Raw genomic sequence first — 21,604 nt, 5'->3', positions numbered from 1 at the left:
GTAAATCACATGGTGATGTGAGGACTAGATTATTGACTCTAGTGCAAGTGGGAGACTGTTGGAAATATGCCCTAGAGGCATGATAAAATAGTTATTATTATATTTCCTGTTTCAATATAATTGTTTATTATCCATGCTATAGTTGTATTGAATGAAAACATAGATGCATGTGTGGATACATAGACAAAACAATGTCCCTAGCAAGCCTCTAGTTGGCTAGCCAGTTGATCAAGGATAGTCAAGGTTTTCTGACTATATGCAAGTGTTGTCACTTGATAACTGGATCACATCATTAGGAGAATCATGTGATGGACTAGACCCAAATTATGAACGTAGCATGTGATCGTGTCATTTTGTTTCTATTGTTTTCTGTGTGTCAAGTATTTATTCCCATGACCATGAGATCATATAACTCACTAGCACCGGAGGAATACCTTGTGTGCATCAAACGTCGCCACATAACTGGGTGACTATAATGGTGCTCTACAAGTATCTCCGAAGGTGTCCGTTGAGTTAGTATTGATCGAGGGGTGTCTCGGTTCATGTCTACATAGTTCTCGAACCCGCAGGGTGTGCACACTTAAGGTTCGATGATGTTTTAGTATAGTTGAGTTATATGTGTGGTTACCTAATGTTGTTTGGAGTCCCGGATGAGATCACATACGTCACGAGGGTTTCCAGAATGATCCGGATTCGAAGATTGATATATAGGATGGTTTCATTTGGTCACCGGAAAGTTTCGGGCAATTCCGGCAGTGTACCGAGAGTGACGAATGGGTTCCGGGTATTCACCGGGAGGGTCCGCCCACCCGGGAGTGAGCCCAGTGACCCTAGGGTGGCGCACTAGCCCTTAGTGGGCTGGTGAGGCCAGCCCAATGGGGCCATGGCGCCACAAGTGAAAAACACCAAAGGAAAGAAAAAAATGGAAAGATGGAGGTGGGAAGGAAGAGGAGGACTCCTCCTTCCCCAAACCGAATTGGAGAAGGAGTCCTCCTCTCGCTTCGGACGGCGCGCCAAGGGGCTCCTTGAGCCCCAAGGCTAGCCCCTCCCTTCCTCCTATATATACTGGTGGTTTTAGGGTTTTTGAGACACAACTTTGCCACGTGCAACTCAAACCTATACCACGTAGTTTTACCTCTAGATCAGATTTCTGCGGAGCTCAGTCGGAGCCCTGCAGGAGTAGATCATCACCACCACCGGAGTGCCATCATGCTGCCGGAGAACTCATCTACTTCTCCGTCTCTCTTGATGGATAAAGAAGGCCGAGATTGTCAATGAGCTATACGTGTGCTGAACGCGGAGGTGCTGTCCGTTCGGTGCTAGATCAGAACAGATCGTGGGACGACGGTGATTTGAATCACGAAGCTGTACCACTACATCAACCGTGTTTCTTAAACGCTTCCTCCTTAGCAATCTACAAGGGTACATAGATCTAATCTCCTCTCGTAGATGGACATCACCATGATAGGTCTTCGTGTGCATAGGTATTTTTTTGTTTCCCATGCAACGTTCCCCAACAGATATCAGCTAGTTGATCATCAGTCTTCACATGCTCGATGATGATATTGCCCTTAAGGACATGGTCTTGAAGAAAATGATGACGAATCTGGATGTGCTTGGTCTTCGAGTGTTGTACTGGGTTGTAGGAGATCTTGATTGCACTCTCATTGTCGCAGTAGAGGGGCACATTCTTCATGTTGATGTCGTAGTCTTTGACGGTTTCCTTCATCCATAGTAGTTGAGCACAACAAGATCCAACAACAATGTACTCAGCTTCGGCAGTGGAGAGTGATACACAGTTCTGCGTCTTTGAGGACCAGCAAACTAATGATCTTCCGAGGAAATGGCATGTGCCTGATGTTGACTTGCGATCCATACGGTCACCAGCATAATCAGAATCAGAATACCCGAAGAGGTGAAGATTTGAGCCCTTGGGGTACCATAATCCTAGTGTTGGTGTGTGAGCTAAGTGTCGAAGAATGTATTTCACAGCCTTATGGTGTGATTCTGTCGGTTTTGCTTGAAAATGAGCACACATGCAAACACTAAGCATAATATCTGGCCTAGATGCACATAGGTACAATAAAGAGCCAATCATAGAGCGATGTACCTTCTGATCGAAATCTTAACCATTTTCGTCAGTGCAGAGGTGGCCATTGGTAGGCATAGGAATCTTGACACCTTTGCATTCATGCATGTTGAATTTCCTCAGAACGTCCTTGAGGTATTTCTCCTGAGATATTAAGATGCCATTCCATTGTTGATGAATTTGCAGACCTAAGAAGAATTTCAGCTCCCCCATCATAGACATTGATATTATTCACTCATCATGTAGGCAAATTCATCACTTTAACGTTTGTCAGTACAACCAAAAATAATGTTGTCGACATATATTTGGCACCCAAATAGTTCAATGTCATAGGATTTTGTGAAAAGAGTAGGATCAAGTGAACCAGGTTTGAAGCCTTTCTTCCTGAGGATTCCTTCAATGTATCGTACCACGCCCGAGGGGCTTGCTTGAGGCTATAGAGTGCCTTTTTGTGTCTGAAGACTTTGTCTGGATGCTTCGGCTCTTCAAAACCTGGAGGCTTAGCAACATATACTTCTTCCTCAAGCTTACCATTGAGGAATGCACTTTTCACATCCATTTGATATAGAGTAATATTGTGATTAAGCGTAAGCAAGTAATATTCGAAAAGCTTCAAGTCTAGCAACAGGTGCAAAAGTTTCATCGAAGTCAATTCCTTCAACCTGTGTGTAGCCTTTGGCTACAAACCGTGCCTTATTCCTCACTACTTGACAATCCTCATCTTGTTTGTTTCGGTAGATCCACTTGGTGCCGATGATATTGTGCTTGCGAGGATCTGGTCGTTTGACGAGTTCCCACACGTCATTTAGCTTGAACTAAAGAAGTTCATCTTGCATGGCTTGAATCCACTCAGATTCCATGAAGGCTTCATCAACTTTTGAGGGTTCTGTGATAGACACAAAATAGGAATGCCCACAAAAGTTAACTAAATGTGAAGCTTTTGAGCGGGTGAGAGGACCTCGTGCATTGATGTCATCGAGGATTTTGTCAAGTTCTACTTCATTTGCAATCCTCGGATGAGCTGGTCGATGACTTTGATTGGGTTGAGGAATTTGATGTGTAGAATTTTCCTTAGGTGCACCAGTTTGAATTTCCTGAGTGTTGGGGACGACATCTTCAAGAAGGGGTTGTTCCTCAGTAGGAATGATATTCTCAGTTTCCTTGATCTTGATGGCTTCCTGTGGAGGAAGTTTATATCGAACAGGAGGCAGTTGCTCTCTTTGCGACCCATTAGTTTCATCGAACCGCACATCTGCAGTTTCAACAACCTTGTTGTGATAGGTGTTGAAGTCTCTGTAGGTGTTCGAGTCCTTTCCGTAACCAAGCATAAAACCCTCATATGCTTTAGGTGCAAACTTTGAGCTATCTTGAGGATCTCTAATCCATCATTTTGCACCGAAGACTTTGAAAGAACTTACATTGGGTTTCTTTTCAGTGAGGAGTTCATATGAGGTTCTCTTGAGGAATTTGTGAAGATATACCCTGTTGATGATGTGGCAAGCAGTGTTGATTGCTTCAGGCCAGAAACAACGAGGAGTCGGATACTCTTCAAGCATAGTATGTGTCATTTCAACAAGAGTCATGTTCTTGCGTTCAACAACGCTATTCTCTTGAGGAGTGTAAGGAGCAGATAATTCGTGAGTAATACCAAGTTCATCAAGATAATCATCAAGACCAGTGTTTTGGAATTCTATCCCATTATCACTCCAGATGTGTTTTATCTTGACGCCGAAGTTCGTCGAGGCCCTTGAGGAAAATCGTTTGAACACTTAGTACACTTCAGTTTTATACAGAATGATGTGCACCCAAGTATAGCGAGAATAGTCATCAATGATGACAAAGCCATATAAGGATGCTGCATTGGTTAGAGTAGCATAATGAGTAGGTCCAAACAGATCCATGTGAAGCAATTCAAACGGACTGAAAGTGCGTTATATCGACTAGAGGGGGGTGAATAGGAGATTTTTAGAATTTCATCACTGAGGAAATTCCTTTTGAGGAAATTACTCACTGATGACTAACTTACAGCGGAAATAGTAAAGGATCAGAAGTGCAAAGTTTCACAGCAGCAGTTTTTCATTGTGAGGAATGTGAAAATAGATTGCCAAGTGAGCAGGCACGTAGAAAACAGATGAGGATTAACTAGTGTTAAGAATTCGGGGTTGAGGAATTTCAGAGAAAGTCTTCAGCAAATTCTTCAAACAGTAGCAGTGAAAGTCATCAACACATAATCTGAGGAAAGTAAGGAGTTGAGGAATTGGAACCTGTTTCACAGCGAAGACAGTAGTTGACCCAGTTCCAACTGTTGTGATAGTCGTACATCTGGTTTGGAGCAGCTTGGTATTGAAACCAAAGGACACATTGTCCCGGGACACGCAGTCCCTGTCGTGTTCTCCTTGGGCTAAGAACACATAGTCCTCGCCCAACACTCGTGGTAAGTCTTCAAGGCAGACTTCCAAACCCTCACAAACTTGGTCACCCGGCGATCCACAATTGACTGCTGGAAAGCTCTAGACCATGACGCCTAACCGTCTGGAGGATGCACAGTCCTCAAAGGTAAAAGGCTTCAGTCCCACACGGGAACAACTTCTTCAGTGATGCTCAATCACTAGGTTTGGTTTGTGGTTTCGGTGTATGGGGTATTTCCGCACTAATGAATTACTCTCGAAGACTCTGAGGAATTTGGGTTGCTCTTATGACAAGTGTCAGTTCCTAACGGAGCAGCCAACCAGCTAATGGTTGTGGGGGCGGCTATTTATAGCCTGGGAGCATCCCGACATGATTTGACACTAATGCCCTTAAATAATGTGACCGTTGGTGTGGATAAGACCAATGATGTGGCGTGGTTATCGAAACGGTCGGAACCCTCAACTGTGATAGTCCTCATGTCACTCGTATTCCTCACTTGAGGCTTTTGGTAAGATTAGGCTTGGGTTGAGCATCATGAGGAAATTCATTCCAAAGTGTAACTTCGACCCCCTTTAACAGTACGGTGTTCCTATTACTCAAATGCGAAGAAAATAAAACAGAAAGATTAAATCTTCATGCTTCAAAGTCTTCAAAATGATTTTCTTCAGGACACACCGAATTCCTCAATTTCAGTATCTTCATGAGGAATATCTATTTCATCGCAGATTCTTCGCGATTCAATTCTTCAGCTTCAGACCAATTTCTTCAACCGAAGATATATATTTTTAGGGGTCGATATTCATCAAATATCTCAAACTCCTGAGTGACTTATAGATCCTGTGTACACTCATAAACATATTACATACTTAACCTCTAAGTCTTCAAACCACCAAAATCACTAAGGGGCACTAGATGCACTTACAATCTCCCCCTTTTTGGTGGTTGATGACAATTAGGTTAAGTCTTCAACAGGGATAAAAAATATGAAGTGTAAATACTCATTTGAGGAATTTGATATCAAGATTCATAGAGACTCCCCCTGAAGATGTGCATATCTTGAGGATTTTGCTTTTCACAGCAAATGCACATTGATGATATATATCATGGAGATCTCCCCCTGAGTCTTGTAAATCATGCATACATGTATCATATCGTATGAAGAAAATGAAGATGCATGATGACAAATGGTATCTGACGAATTTCAGCATGCGTGCATTAAACTTGAGGAATAAGCAAGGTTGAAGATTGACTTGTTGACGAATGTGGTAGCCACTGCAAGACTTGACACACCAGACTCTGAATCCTCTCCAAAACCTTCCTCTTCATCACATTCCTCATATTCTTCTTCAGAATCCATTTCCTTGCCAATGAGTGCCCGAGCCTTTCTCAAACTGGTTTTCTTGTGCGATGAAGACTTTGAGGATGAGGACTTTGAAGATTTCTTCTTTTTCTTCGAGTCATCAGAACTTTCATCCTTGTATTTCTTCTTCTTTGATTCCTTCACCCAGCGAGGACAGTCGGCAATGTAGTGACCATATTTCTTGCATTTGTGGCAGATTCTTTTTTCTTGTAATCCTCATATGAAGATTCTAATTTCCTCATATCTCTTCTTGAAGATTTACCGAACTGGCCATGCCTTGTGAACTTTTGGAATTTCCTCACGAGCATAGCAAGTTCCTGTCCCAGTTCTTTAGGGTCACCAATGCTGCAATCTGAGTCTTCTTCTTCAGATGAGGAAATAGCCTTAGCCTTTAGCGCATGAGGTCTTGAGTAGCTTGGTCCATACAATTCTCTTTTTTCTTCTTGTTGGAATTCATGAGTATTGAGTCTCTCGAGTATATCAGCAGGATCAAGCATTTTGTAGTCTCTTCGTTCTTCAATCATCAGAACCAGTGTGTCAAATGATGGGTCAAGAGATCTTAGCAGTTCCTTCACAACTTCATGGTCAGTGATGTCTCTAGCTCCCAGTGCTTGCAGTTCATTTGAGATGTCAGTGAGGCGATCAAATGTATCTTTGCAGCTTTCATTGTCAAGCCTCTTGAAGAAATTGAAGAGATTGCGAAGAACATCAACACGAGAGTCGAGCTGCATTGAGACTGTGTAAGTGCATCTAGTGCCCCTTAGTGATTTTGGTGGTTTGAAGACTTATAGGTTAAGTATATAATGTGTTCTTGAGTGTACACAGGATCTATAAGTCGCCGAGGAGTTTGAAATATTTGATGAATATCGACCCCTAAAAATGTATATCTTCGGTTGAAGAAATTGGTCCGAAGCTGAAGATTTGAATCACGAAGAATTTGCGATGAAATTGATATTCCTCGTGAAGATATTGAAATTGAGGAATTCGGTGTGTCCTGAAGAAAATCATTCTGAAGACTTTGAAGCATGAAATTTACTCCTTCTGTTTTGTTTTCTTCACACTTTAGTAATAGGAACACCGTACTGTTAAAGGGGGTCGAGGTAACACATTGGAATGAATTTCCTCATGATGCTCAACCCAAGCCTAATCCTACAAAAAGCCTCAAGTGAGGTATATGAGTGACATGAGGACTCTCACAGTTGAGGGTCCCGACCGTTTCGATAGCCACGCCACATCATTGGTCTTATCCACACCAAAGGTCATATTATTTAAGGGCATTAATGTCAAATCATGTCGGGATGCTCCCAGGCTATAAATAGCCACCCCCACAACCATTAGCTGGTTGGCTGCTCCGTTAGAAACTGACACTTGTCATAAGAGCAACCCAAATTCCTCAGAGTCTTCGAGAGTAATTCATCAGTGAGGAAATACCCCAAACACCAAACCACAAACCAAGAACCAAGTGATTGAGCATCACTGAAGAAGTTGTTCCTGTGTGGGACTGAAGCCTTTTACCTTTGAGGACTGTGCATCCTCCAGACGGTTAGGTGTCATGGTCTAGAGCAATCCAGCAGTCAATTGTGGATCACCGGGTGACCAAGTTTGTGAGGGTTTGGAAGTCTGCCCTGAAGACTTACCACGAGTGTTGGATGAGGACTGTGTGTTCTTAGCCCAAGGAGAATACGGTAGGGACTGTGTGTCTTTTGGTTTCAATACCAAGCCACTCCAAACCAGATGTACAACTATCACAACAGTTGGAACTGGGTCATCAACTACTGCCTTCACTGTGAAACGGGTTCTATTTCCTCAACTCTTTATATTCCTCAGATTATATGTTGATGATTTCCACTGTCATATTTGAAGAATTTGCTGAAGACTTTCTCTAAAATTCCTCAACCCCAAATTCTTCACGCAAGTTAATCCTCATCTGTTTTCTGCGTGCCTGCATACCGTGCAAACTATTTTCATATTCTTCATCCTGAAAAACTGCTATAGTGAAACTTTGCACTCCTGATCCTCTACTGTTTCCGATGTAAGTTAGTCATTAGTGAGGAATTTCCTCAAAAGGAATTTCCTCAGTGATGAAATTCTAAAAATCTCCTATTCACCCCCCCCCCCCCCCCGCTCTAGTCGATATAACGCACTTTCAGACTCCCTCGTTGACTTTGGACAGCCTATCTCAAATAAGCTTAGTTGTTCCCAAAGCACTCACTCTGCCATATTGACCTTTGCTCAGATGGCCACAGATTATATTCTTTGCTTGTGAGTCAAGTTTCTTGAACTTCTTCACATCAGCGGCATATACAACAGCAATGATGGAGGGAATACCATTTTCCACAATATACGAGAGAGCATTGTCAATAGCCTGAAGATGCATCTGCATCTTGGTCTTCGAGTAGGGAAAGTCCTTTCCTTCGAAGGTAGGACATCCTGCAGTAACCTTGATCATACCTGCGGTCGACATAACTAAAACTCCAGGTGGTTAAACCAAAATCACACAGAACAAGGGAGTACCTAGCTCTGATACAAATTAAAAGTGCGTTATATCGACTAAAGGGGGTGAAGAGGCGATTTTTGTAATTTCATCACTAAGGAAATTCCTTGTGAGGAAAGTCCTCACTAATGAATTAATTGCAGCAGAAATAGCGCAGGATGAGGAAGTCAAAAACTACTACAACAGAATACACGATGAAGTTTACGAGATTTGGTTTGCATAGTTCACAAGTACAGAGTACGCAGTTGAGGAAATTCAAAGAAAATCTTCAAACAACACAGATGAAAGTCTTTAAGCAAACAATTTGAGGAAATGAAAGGGTTGAAGAAAAATAACCCGTAGCCCGATGAAGACATTTGTTGACGACCGAGTTCCAACTGTTGTGACAGTTGTACGTCTGGTTCGGAGCGGCTTGGCATTGAAACCAAAAAGACACACAGTCCCCACCATATTCTCCTTGAGCTAAGGACACACAGTCCTCGCCCAAAACTCTTGGTAAGTCTTCAGGGCAGACTTTCAAACCCTCACAAACACGGTCACCCGGCGATCCAGAATGGACTGGTGCATGCTCTAGACCATGATGCCTAACTGTTTGGCGGATGCACAGGAACATATTTCAGTTCCACACAGGAACAACTTCTTCAGTGATGTTCAATCACTTGGTTTTGGTTCGGGGTTTGGTGTTTGGGGTATTTCCTCACTTGATGATTTTCACTCGAGGACTTTGAGGAATTTGGGTTGCTGTAAATGACAAGTGTCAGTTTCTCTCGGAGCAGCCAACCAGCAAGTGGTTGTGGGGGAAGCTATTTATAGCCTAGGAGCATCCCGACATGATTTGACATAAATGCCCTTAAATAATGTGACCGTTGGGTGGATAAGATCAGTGAGGTGGCGCGTGGCGCGGCAACGGTCGGAACTTTCAACTGTGAAAGTCCTCATGTCTCTCATATTCCTCACTTTGAGGCTTTGGTAGATTTAGGCTTGGGTTGAGCATCATGAGGAAATTCATTCCGTAGTTTTACCTCGATCCCCTTTAACAGTACTGTGTTCCTATGACTCAAGAGTAAAGAAAATGAAACAGAAAGAATAAATCTTCACGCTTCAAAGTCTTCACACTATTTTCTTCAGGACACACAGAATTCCTCATATTCATTATATTCATGAGGAATATCAGTTACTTCACATTTTTTTCACGATCAAAGTCTTCAATGAAGGACCAAAGTCTTCACCTGAAGACATTCATTTTTAGGGGTCGATATTCATCGTATAACTCAAACTCCTGAGTGACTTATACAGTCTATGTACACTCACAAACATATTAGTCCCTTAACCTATAAGTCTTCAAAACACCAAAATCACTAAGGGGCACTAGATGCACTTACAAAGGAGGTGCACCTGAGGAAAATGCTACAGATCAAATTCCACAGCCCAATCAAAGTCTTCAACCAACTCATCCAAGGATAGCAAATGAAGTGGAACTTTACAAAATCCTCGATGACATCAATGCGCCAGGTCCTCTCACTCGCTCAAAAGCTTCACATTTAGTTAACTTTTGTGGGAATTCCTCGTTTGTGTCTATCACGGAACCCTCAAAAGTTGATGAAACCTTCATGGAACCTGAGTGGATTCAAGCCATGCAAGATGAACTTCTTCAATTCAAGCTAAATGACGTATGTGAACTCATCAAAAGACCATATCCTCGCAAGCACAATATCATCGGCACCAAGTGGATCTACCGAAACAAGCAAGATGAGGATGGTCTGGTTGTGAGGAACAAGGCACGGCTTGTAGCCCAAGTCTACACACAGGTTGAAGGAATTGACTTTGATGAAACTTTTGCACCTGTTGCTAGACTTGAAGCTATTCGAATAGTACTTGCTTATGCTAACCATCACAATATTACTCTATATCAAATGGATGTGAAAAGTGCATTCCTCAATGGTAAGCTTGAGAAAGAAGTATATGTTGCTCAGCCCCCATGTTTTGAAGACCCAAAGCACCTGACAAAGTCTTCAGACTTAAAAAGGCACTCTATGGCCTCAAGCAAGCCCCCCGGGCGTGGTATGATACATTGAAGGAATTCCTAATAAAGAAAGGCTTCAAACCCGGTTCACTTGATCCTACTCTTTTCACAAAATCCTATGACAATGAACTATTTGTGTGCCAAATATATGTCGACGACATTATTTTTGGTTGTACGGACAAACGTTACAATGATGAATTTGCCTACATGATGGGTGAATAATATCAAATGTCCATGATGGGGGAGCTGAAATTCTTCTTAGGTATGCAAATTCGTCAACAACGCAATGACATCTTCATATCTCACGAGAAATACCTCAAGGATGTTCTCAGGAAATTCGGCATGCATGAATGCAAAGGCGTCAAGATTCTTATGCTACCAACGACCACCTCTGCACTGACGAAAATGGGAAAGATTTCGATCAGTGGGTATATCGTTCTATGATTGGCTCTTTATTGTACCTATGTGCATCTAGGCCAGATATTATGCTTAGTGTTTGTATGTGTGCTCATTTTCAAGCAAAACCGAAGGAATCACACCATAAGGCTGTGAAACATATTCTTCGATATCTAGCTCACACTCCAACACTAGGATTATGGTACGTGATACGTCTCTAACGTATCTACAATTTTTGATTGTTTCATGCTATTATCTTGTCAAACTTTGGATGTTTTGCATGCCTTTTATATATTTTTTGGGACTAACTTACTAACTCAGTGCCAAGTGCCAGTTCCTATTTTTTCCATGTTTTTACCCCTTTCAGAGGAGATTTTGAAACGGAGTCCAAACGGAAGAAAATCCCCGAAATGATTTTTTTGGAACGGAAGAAGATCGGGGAACTTGGGAGCCAAGCAAGAGGAGCTCCACGGGCCCCACAAGCCCCCACCCCGCGACCAGGGGGGTCGCGCCATCCAGGATTGTGGGCCCCCCGGAGGTCCCCTGACCTAGGTCTTTCGCCTATATAATCCCAAAAATTCTAGAAAAAATCAGGAGATCATCGCAATCACTTTTCCGCCGCCACAAGCTTCTGTATCCGCAAGATCCCATCTGGGGCACATCCTGGTGCCCTGTCGAAGGGGAGATTCGGACACGGAGGGCTTCTCCATCAACACCATGACCTCTCACATGATGCGTGAGTAGTTCACCATAGACCTCCGGGTCCATAGCTAGTAACTAGATGGCTTCTTCTCTCTCTTGGATCTTCAATACAAAGTTCTCCATGATCTTCATGGAGATCTATCCGATGTAATCTTCTTTTGCGGTGTGTTTGTCGAGATCCGATGAATTGTGGATTTATGATCAGATTATCTATGAATCTTATTTGAGTTTCTTCTTATCTCTCTTCTGCATGATTTCATATCCTTGTAATTCTCTTCGAGTTGTGGGTTTTGTCTGGCCAACTAGATCTATGATTCTTGCAATGGGAGAAGTGCTTGGTTTTGGGTTCATACCGTGCGGTGACCTCACCCAGTGACAGAAGGGGTAGCGAGGCACGCATCGTTTTGTTGCCATCAAGGGTAAAAAGATGGGGTTTTCATCATTGGTTTGAGATTATCCCTCTACATCATGTCATCTTGCTTAAAGCATTACTCTGTTCGTCATGAACTCAATACACTAGATGCATGCTGGATAGCGGTCGATGTGTGGAGTAATAGTAGTAGATGCAGAAAGTATCGGTCTACTTGTCTCGGACGTGATGCCTATATGCATGATCATTGCCTTAGATATCGTCATGACTTTGCGCGGTTCTATCAATTGCTCGACAGTAATTTGTTCACCCACCGTGATACTTGCTATTTTGAGAGAAGCCTCTAGTGAACACTATGGCCCCCAGGGTCTACTCCACACCATATTTGCAGCCTTACACTTTTTACTTTGTTGCACTTTCCGCCTTCAGATCTCACTTTGCAAACAATCTTGAAGGGATTGACAACCCCTTTGAAGCGTTGGATGCAAGCTTGTTTGTGTTTATGCAGGTACTTTGGACTTGACGAGACCCTCCTTATGGATCGATTCCTTGGTTCTCAAACTGAGGGAAATACTTACTGCTCCGGTGCTGCATCACCCTTTCCTCTTCAAGGGAAGAACAAACGCAAGCCCAGCCTTTGTCAACGTGTCAACTTCTGGCGCTGTTGTCTGTGGGATAGCAGAAGAATTTCTGGCGCCGTTCCCGGGGAGGAAGATCAAGTCAAGAACTCATCCAAGTAGGTGTCGCAAACTCATCTCTTGCATTTACTTTGTTTGCCAGTTGCCTCTCGTTTTCCTCTCCCCCACTTCACCAATTTTCCTTTTTCGTTCGCCTTTCCATTCGCCCTTTTTCTCGCCTGCTTTTTGTTTGCTTGTGTGCTTGCTTGCTTGCTGAAGTCACCATGAACGAAAACACCAAAGTTTGTGACTCTCTAATACTAATAATAATGATTTTATTAGTACTCCGATTGCTCCCGCCACTAGTGCGAAGTCATACGAAATCAATGCCGCTTTGCTGAATCTTGTTATGAAAGAGCAATTATCTGGCCTTCCTAGTGAAGATGCCGCATCCCATCTCAATACCTTCATTGAGCTTTGCGATATGCAAAAGAAAAAATATGTGGATAATGACGTGATTAAATTGAAGCTTTTTCCTTTCTCGTTGCGAGATCGCGCAAAAACTTGGTTTTCTTCTTTGCCCAAAAATACTATCGATTCTTGGGATAAGTGCAAGGATGCTTATATATCCAAGTATTTTCCGACGGCTAAGATCATCTCTCTCCTTAATGATATCATGAATTTCAAGCAACTTGATCATGAACATGTTGCACAAGCTTGGGAGAGAATGAAATTAATGAGTAGAAATTGTCCCGCTCATGGCTTGAGTCTTTGGATGATTATTCAAATCTTTTACGCTGGCTTGAATTTCGCTTCTATAAATATCTTGGACTCCGCCTTAGGTGGAACGTTCATGGAAATCATGTTAGGAGAAGCCACAAAACTCTTAGACAACATCATGACAAACTACTCTCAGTGGCACACAGAAAGGTCACCTACTAGTAAGAAGGTACACGCTATAGAAGAAATTAACTCGTTGATTGCTAAGATGGATGAGTTAATGAATTTGGTTACTAGTAGAAGTGTTACTTTGGATCCTAATGATATGCCTTTGTCTTCTTTGATTGAGAGTAGCAACGCTAGCTTGGACGTTAATTTTGTTGGTAGGGATAACTTTGGCAACAACAATGCCTTTAGAGGAAACTATGTTCCTAGGCCTTTTCCTAGTAACTCCTCTAATAAATTTGGCAACTCCTACAACAATACTCATGGAAATTACAATAGATTACCCTCTGATCTAGAGAGTAATCAAAGGGTTCATCAACTCTCAAAAGATTTTCAATGCGTCCATAGAGGAAAAGCTACTCAAAATTGTCGATTTGGCTAAGGGCGTTGATAGAATTTCTTGTGATGTTGATGCTTTGAAAGTTAGATGTGCTCCTCCCAAAATCAACATGGATGAAACTTTGAAAGCTATGCGTGTTTCCATGATTGAGAGCCAAGAAAGAACCACCCAAATTCGTGCTAGACATGAATGGCTTAAAAAGGCGTGTTCTCGTGATGGGAATCACGAAGATCTTAAAGTGCTTGGTGTGACTCCCATTGAATATTTGTTTTCTTGTGTCAAACCTAATGATTATGGGACTGGATATGAATCCACTTTGGTTGAATAGTGCCGCAATGATTCGGAGTCCATCTATCTTGATGCTAAAAGCATTAAAAGTGGAGTAGAAGACGTTAAAACTTTGAGTAGTAATGAAATTAATACCGTGGATTTCAAGGAATTCAACTATGATAGTTGCTCCTTGATTGAATGCATTTCCTTGATGCAACCCATGTTGAACTCTCCACACGCTTATAGCCAAAACAAAGCCTTTACCGATCATATCGTCGAAGCTATGATAAAAGCTCTTGAAGAGAAACTTGAATTGGAAGTCTCTATCCCTAGAAAGCTTCATGATGAGTGGGAACCTACCATCAAAATCAAAATCAAAAACTATGAGTGCAATGCTTTGTGTGATTTGGGTGCTAGTGTTTCTGCGATTCCAAAGTCTTTATGTGATGTTCTGGGTTTTAAAGAGATTGAAGAGTGTTCTCTTAATTTGCATCTTGCTGATTCTACTATCAAGAAACCCATGGGAAGGATCAATGATGTTCTTATTATTGCAAATAGGAACTATGTACCCATGGATTTCATTGTCCTTGACATTGATTGCAATCCTACATGCCCTATTATTCTTGGTAGACCTTTCCTAAGGACTATCGGTGCTATCATCGATATGAAGGACGGGAATATTAGATTTCAATTTCCTTTAAGGAAGGGAATGGAACACTATCCTAGAAAGAAAATAAGATTACCTTATGAATCCATGATGAGGGCCACTTATGGTTTGAGCACCAAAGACGACGATACGTGATTTTATCGCTTCTATGCCTAGCTAAGGGCGTTAAACAATAGCGCTTGTTGGGAGACAACCCAATGAATTTATCTTTTTCTTTCTGTTTTTTTGCGTCCACACTTTCACAATTCTGTTGTGATTGTGTTTTTTGTGTTTCCTTTTGTGTTTGAGCCAAGCAAAGCCTTTATGACTAGTCTTGGTAATGGTTGTTTGATCCTGCTGGAAAAAGACAGAAACTTTTCGCTCACGCGATGATTTGTCATTTTTATTCAGAAAGAGATTTTGATTTGATTCGTTTTGCTGCTGATTTATATGCTTTTTCCCCAGGCCCTCGTAATCTTTCAGATTTTTTGAGGTACCAGAAGTATACGAAGTATACAGATTGCTACAGACTGGTCTGTTTTTCTTGAGTTGGTTGCATGTTTTGATGAAACTATGGTTAGTATCAGGGGGGGTACTAGCCATGGAAAAGTTAGAATACAGTATCCCATCATCCATATAGATGGAATTCAAGTTTGGTACAGTCCAAAAGAAGTGGTAGTTTGTTTTCTTGTACTAATGTTATCAGAAGTTTGTGTTTAAGTTTTGTGTTGTGAAGTTTTCAAGTTTTGGGTGATTTTCTCATGGACAAAGAGATAAGGAGTGGAAAGAGCTCAAGCTTGGGGCCCAATCCAAATTCAAGGACACCAAAAATCCTAAGCTTGGGGATGCCCCGGGAAGGCATCCCCTCTTTCGTCTTCAATCCATCGGTAACCTTACTTGGAGCTATATTTTTATTCACCACATGATATGTGTTTTGCTTGGAGCGTCTTGTATCTTATGAGTCTTTTCTATTTGTTGTGTCACAATCATCCTTGTTGAACACCTTTTTGAGAGAGAGAGACATGCACTCATCGTGATTTTGCTAGAATGCTCATAGTGCTTCACTTATATCTTTTGAGCTAGATACTTTTGCTCTTGTGCTTCACTTTAATCTTTAGAGCATGGCGGTGCGTGACTTGGTAGTTGGCTTATGCTATGAAAGTAGTCCCAAATGTGCTAGGTACCCAAAGAGGATGCAAAAAACCTCCATCTTCATGTGCATTGAGTAGTAAGAGAAGTTTCGATTCCTCTCAATTAGTTTTGAGACATCGATTCGGTAATATTTAGAGTTATGTTAGTAGGGTGTTGTGAATCTAGAAATACTTGTGTTGAAGTTAGTGATTCCCGTAGCATGCACGTATGGTGAACCTCTATGTTAGGAAATCGGAGCATAATTGATCTATTTATTGTCATCCTTTGTGTTGAGGTCGGGATCGCGTGATGGTCAACACCTACCAACCCTTCCCCTCGGAGTATGCGTTTAGCACTTTGTTTCGATTACTAATAAAAACTTTTGCAATAAGTATGTGAGTTCTTCATGACTAATGTGAGCCCATGGTATATATGCACTTTCACCTTCCACCGTTGCTAGCCTCTCTAGTGCCGCGCAATTCTTGCACGTGCACAAACCCACCAAATTCCTTCCTCAAAACAGCCACCATACCTACCTACTATGGCATTTTCATAGCCATTCCGAGATATATTGCCATGCAACTCCCACCGTTCCATCTCATGACTTTTGCCGTCACTCTCATATTGCCATTGCATGATCGTAAGATAGCTAGCGAGATGTTTCAGCGTCATACGCCATGCTAGATCATTGCACATCCCGGTACACTGCCGGAGGCATTTCCTATGGAGTCATCATCATTGTAACCTTTGAGCTGTGAGTAAATAAAATTGTGATGATCATCATTATTAGAGCATTGTCCCATGTGAGTTAATAAAAAAAGAGGCCAAAGAGCCCAAAACAAAAAAAAGAAAAAAGAAAAGAAGAGGCCTAAAAGCCCAATTGAAAAAAAGAGAAAAAGAGAGAAGGGACAATGCTACTATCTTTTTCCACACTTGTGCTTCATGTTAGCACCATGTTCTTCATGATTGAGAGCTTCTTGCTTTGTCACTACCATATGCTAGTGGGAATCTTCATTATAAAACTTGGCTTGTATATTCCAATTATGGGCTTCCTCAAAATTGCCCTAGGTCTTCGTGAGCAAGCAAGTTGGATGCACACCCACTAGTTCTCCTCTTGAGCTTTCACATACTTATAGCCCTAGTGCATCTCTTGTATGGAAATCCCTACTCATTCACATTGATATCTATTAATGGGCATCTCCATAGCCTATTGATATGCCGAGTCAGTGTGACCATCTCCTCCTTTTTGTTTCACAACCACCACCATACTCTATTCCACCTATAGTGCTATATCCATGGCTCGCGCTCATGTATTGCGTGATAGTTATAAAAAGTTTGAGAAAGTAAGAGTGCGAAAACAATTACTTGGCCAATTCCGGGGTTGTGCATGATTTATATTAGTTGTGAGGATGATGGAGCATAACCAGACTATATGATTTTGTAGGGATAACTTTCTTTGGCCTTGTTATTTTGAAAGTTCATGATTACTTTGCTAGTTTGCTTGAAGTATTACTGTTTTAATGTCAATAGCAAACTATTGTTTTGAATCTTACGGATCTGAACATTCATGTCACGTGAAAGAAGTTGCAAAGGACAACTATGCTAGGTTGCATTCCACATCAAAAATTCATTCTTTTTCACTTTCCTACTCGAGGACGAGCAGGAGTTAAGCTTGGGGATGCTTGATACGTCTCCAATGTCTTATAATTTTTGATGGTTTCATGCTATTATCTTGTCAAACTTTGGATGTTTTGCATGCCTTTTATATATTTTTTGGGACTAACTTATTAACTCAGTGCCAAGTGCCAGTTCCTGTTTTTCCATGTTTTTGACCCCTTTCAGAGGAGATTTTGAAATGGAGTCCAAACGGAAGAAAATCCCCGAAAAGATTTTTTTTTGGAACGGAAGAAGATCGGGGAACTTGGGAGCCAAGCGAGAGGAGCTTCAGGGGCCCCACAAGCCCCCACCCCGTGGCCAGGGGGGCGCACCATCCAGGCTTGTGGGCCCCTTGGAGGTCCCCTGACCTAGGTCTTTCGCCTATATAAACCCAAAAATTCCAGAAAAAATCAGGAGATCATCACAATCACTTTTGCGCCGCCGCAAGCTTCTGTCTCCGCAAGATCCCATCTGGGGCACGTCCTGGTGCCCTACCAGAGGGGGGATTCGGACACGGAGGGCTTCTCCATCAACACCATGACCTCTCCAATGATGCGTGAGTAGTTCACCATAGACCTACGGGTCCATAGCTAGTAACTAGATGGCTTCTTCTCTCTCTTGGATCTTCAATACAAAGTTCTCCATGATCTTCATGGAGATCTATCCGATGTAATCTTCTTTTGCAGTGTGTTTGTCGAGATCCAATGAATTGTGGATTTATGATCAAATTATTTATGAATCTTATTTGAGTTTCTTTTGATATCTCTTATGCATGATTTCATATCCTTGTAATTCTCTTCGAGTTGTGGGTTTTGTCTGGCCAACTAGATCTATGATTCTTGCTATGGGATAAGTCCTTGGTTTTGGGTTCATACCATGCGGTGACCTCTCCCAATGACAGAAGGGGTAGCGAGGCATGCATCGTGTTGTTGCCATCAAGGGTAAAAAGATGGGGTTTTCATCATTGGTTTGAGATTATCCCTCTACATCATGCCATCTTGCTTAAAGCGTTACTCTGTTCCTCATGAACTCAATACAGTAGATGCATGCTGGATAGCGGTCGATGTGTGGAGTAATAATAGTACATGCATGAAGTATCGGTCTACTTGTGTCGGACATGATGCATATATGCATGATCATTGCCTTAGATATCGTCATGACTTTGTGCGGTTCTATCAATTGCTCGTCAGTAATTTGTTCACCCACCGTGATACTTGCTATATTGAGAGAAGCCTCTAGTGAACACTATGGGCCCCAGGGTCTACTCCACACCATATTTTCAGCCTTACACTTTTTACTTTGTTGCACTTTCCGCCTTCAGATCTCACTTTGCAAACAATCTTGAAGGGATTGACAACCCCTTTGAAGCGTTCGGTGCAAGATTGTTTGTGTTTGCGCAGGTACTCCGGACTTGACGGGACCCTCCTTCTGGATCGATACCTTGGTTTTCAAACTGAGGGAAATACTTACTGCTCTTGTGCTGCATCACCCTTTCCTCTTCAAGGGAAGAACTAACGCAAGCCCGGCCTCTGTCAACGTGTGAACTTCTGGCGCTGTTGTCTGTGGGATAGCAGTATCCCAAGGGCTCAAATCTTCACCCCATTGGATATTCTGATTCTGATTATGCTTGTGACCGTGTGGATCGCAAGTCAACATGAGGCACATGCCATTTCCTCGGAAGATCATTAGTCTTATGGTCCTCAAAGAAGTAGAACAATGTATCCACTACCAAAGATGAATACATTGCTGCTGGATCTTGTTGTGCTCAACTGCTATGGATGAAGCAAACCCTCAGAGACTACAACATCAATATGAAGAATGTGACCCTCTATTGCAACAATGAGAGTGCAATCAAGATCGCCTACAACCGAGTACAACACTCGACGACCAAGCACATCCAGATTCTTCAGCATTTTCTTCGAGACTATGTCCTCAAGGGCAATATCATCATCGACCATGTGAAGACTGATGATCAGCTAGTAGATATCTTCACAAAGACCTTGGATGAGAGAAGGTTTTGCAAGTTGCGGTGTGAGCTAAATATCCTAGAATCTTCAAATGTCTTGTAAACATGCACACATCCTGACACTTATGCAAAATTGATGACTTAAATGTGCAACACACAAAGTAATGAGTTTCTTCAATCAATGAAGAATATCACTCTAAGTGTGAAGAAATCAATGAAAAATTTGGTTCTCAGGGCCCTACAACAATTATACGCGGCGCGTGAAATCATCATTCTTATACGGTAGGTCACGCCACTACCCAACTTTGAAACTCTTCAAGTTGGAAATTCTTCAAAGTTGAAATTCTTCAATCTGAGACTTTTCACAAATTCCTCAAAATTTCCAGTCTTCAAATTTTTCAAAACTTTGTGTGATGATCTTCATTTGACTATATATATATATATATATATATATATATATATATATATATATATATATATATATATATATATATATATCTGTGTGTGTGTGTGTGTGTGTATAGTTTCTATATAGGGTCGCGCTATTCGTCACCCTGGGTGAGGAATAGTTATTCTTCACCCCCCCTCTATTTTCACATTAATACACCGTAATTTTACCTTTCTTAAATTTTAATCTTATCTCATACGTACAAAGAGACCGTAAAAAAATACATAGTCACCGTAAAAAATATTTTATGTCACGTAAAATTACAAACATAAAAACATAGTGTAAATTATACATAAAATGCGATTTTCTGGTCTTATGATCTATATTTTTGTTTTCTTATGGCAAATTTTCCATAGTTAATCAATATAAATGTATCTATTTGCATTTCAAATTTAATTTGTTTATAAAATGGTCGTAAAATTACCTCGAGTGAGGAATAATTTATTCCGCACCCTCGGTGATGAATAGAGTTTCTATATATATATATTTATATATATATATATATATATATATATATATAAAGAGCTTTCAATGTCCTCAAGAGCATTCACTTATTGATAAATATTCAAGCTGGTATTTCTTCTAAGTGAATGTGATCGGACCCGACTCCCCTCTATGCTAAGCTCAACCCAGTCTATTGTCAATTCTTCATATGCATTCTATTTGACACTTGTTCAAAATCCTCACTGAGTCCTTATGAGCTGAGAACTTTGCAACAAAATCCTCAGTGTTCAAAAAAATCGTTACCACAATATCCGCAGCCACTACTCACGTTCGGATAACCACAATCTCCACCGCTTCGAACGTGGGTAGCACGTGTCATGCGGAGATGAAGGGGCAAGGGCAGTTTCGTCCAAAGTTTTTTGCTTCAGACCGTTTTCACCTCAACTATAAATAGCCCCTTACCCCTCCCCCCAGTCAAAAACTCTTCCTCCCTCTCGTCTTCTCCGCTCGAGCTCGAACCTTAGCGCCATCGCTAGCATCTTTGTCGCCGGTGAGGAAAAGCTTCACTGCCTTTCCCTCGCCGTCGACGGACTTACGCCGATAGCAGAACATCTTACTTCGCCACCGTCGTAGCTGTCTTCAGATGCCAAGTTAGGGCAGTGAAGATCTGGACCGAAGAACTTCTACTTTTACCTCTCCAGTTCATCGTGTTCTTCGCACAGGGTAATTAAAATCCTATTTTACTGCCCCTGTTGATCTCTTTATTCTCTTAAAATTTGTGAAATCAGTTTTTCCTTAGAAATTCTATCAGTTGTGCACACCCATGTCTAGAACACTTGATGAATTTCACTAAGCCACTAAATTCTTCACGAGATTCCTCAATTGTGTAAATTTTCGAATCTGCACAACTCTGAAACCCAAGATCAGAATGCTTAGTCAAATTCTTCAACTTGCTAGTGAAATTCCTCAACTTAAGTAATTTTTCAATTTCCTCAAATCTGAGAACGCATATGACCTCTCCAAATTCTTCGTACCTATACTCTGTTCACACGTACAAAATGTCAGCTGGTGAATCACTAGGTTCTCATCAACTTAACTCATTTGTAGCATTTCTAGAAGAAACATTACCTGTGTCCTCAAAATCATCAAGAATACAAATTCCTCGGCAAAAACCTCAGCTGAAGAAAATGGAGGAAGACATAAAACAAAAGGGTGGCAAGAAGCTGGAACAGAACACTGCCTTTGAGATACCTGAAGAGATATATGTTAAGTACTTCACACGAGATGAAGAAATTCGT

This window comes from Hordeum vulgare, chromosome 5H, assembly GCF_904849725.1.
Source record: "Hordeum vulgare subsp. vulgare chromosome 5H, MorexV3_pseudomolecules_assembly, whole genome shotgun sequence".
In the NCBI taxonomy this organism is placed as follows: Eukaryota; Viridiplantae; Streptophyta; class Magnoliopsida; order Poales; family Poaceae; genus Hordeum; species Hordeum vulgare.
The sequence above is the reverse complement of the archived record's forward strand: the minus strand, read 5'-3'. Positions refer to the sequence as shown.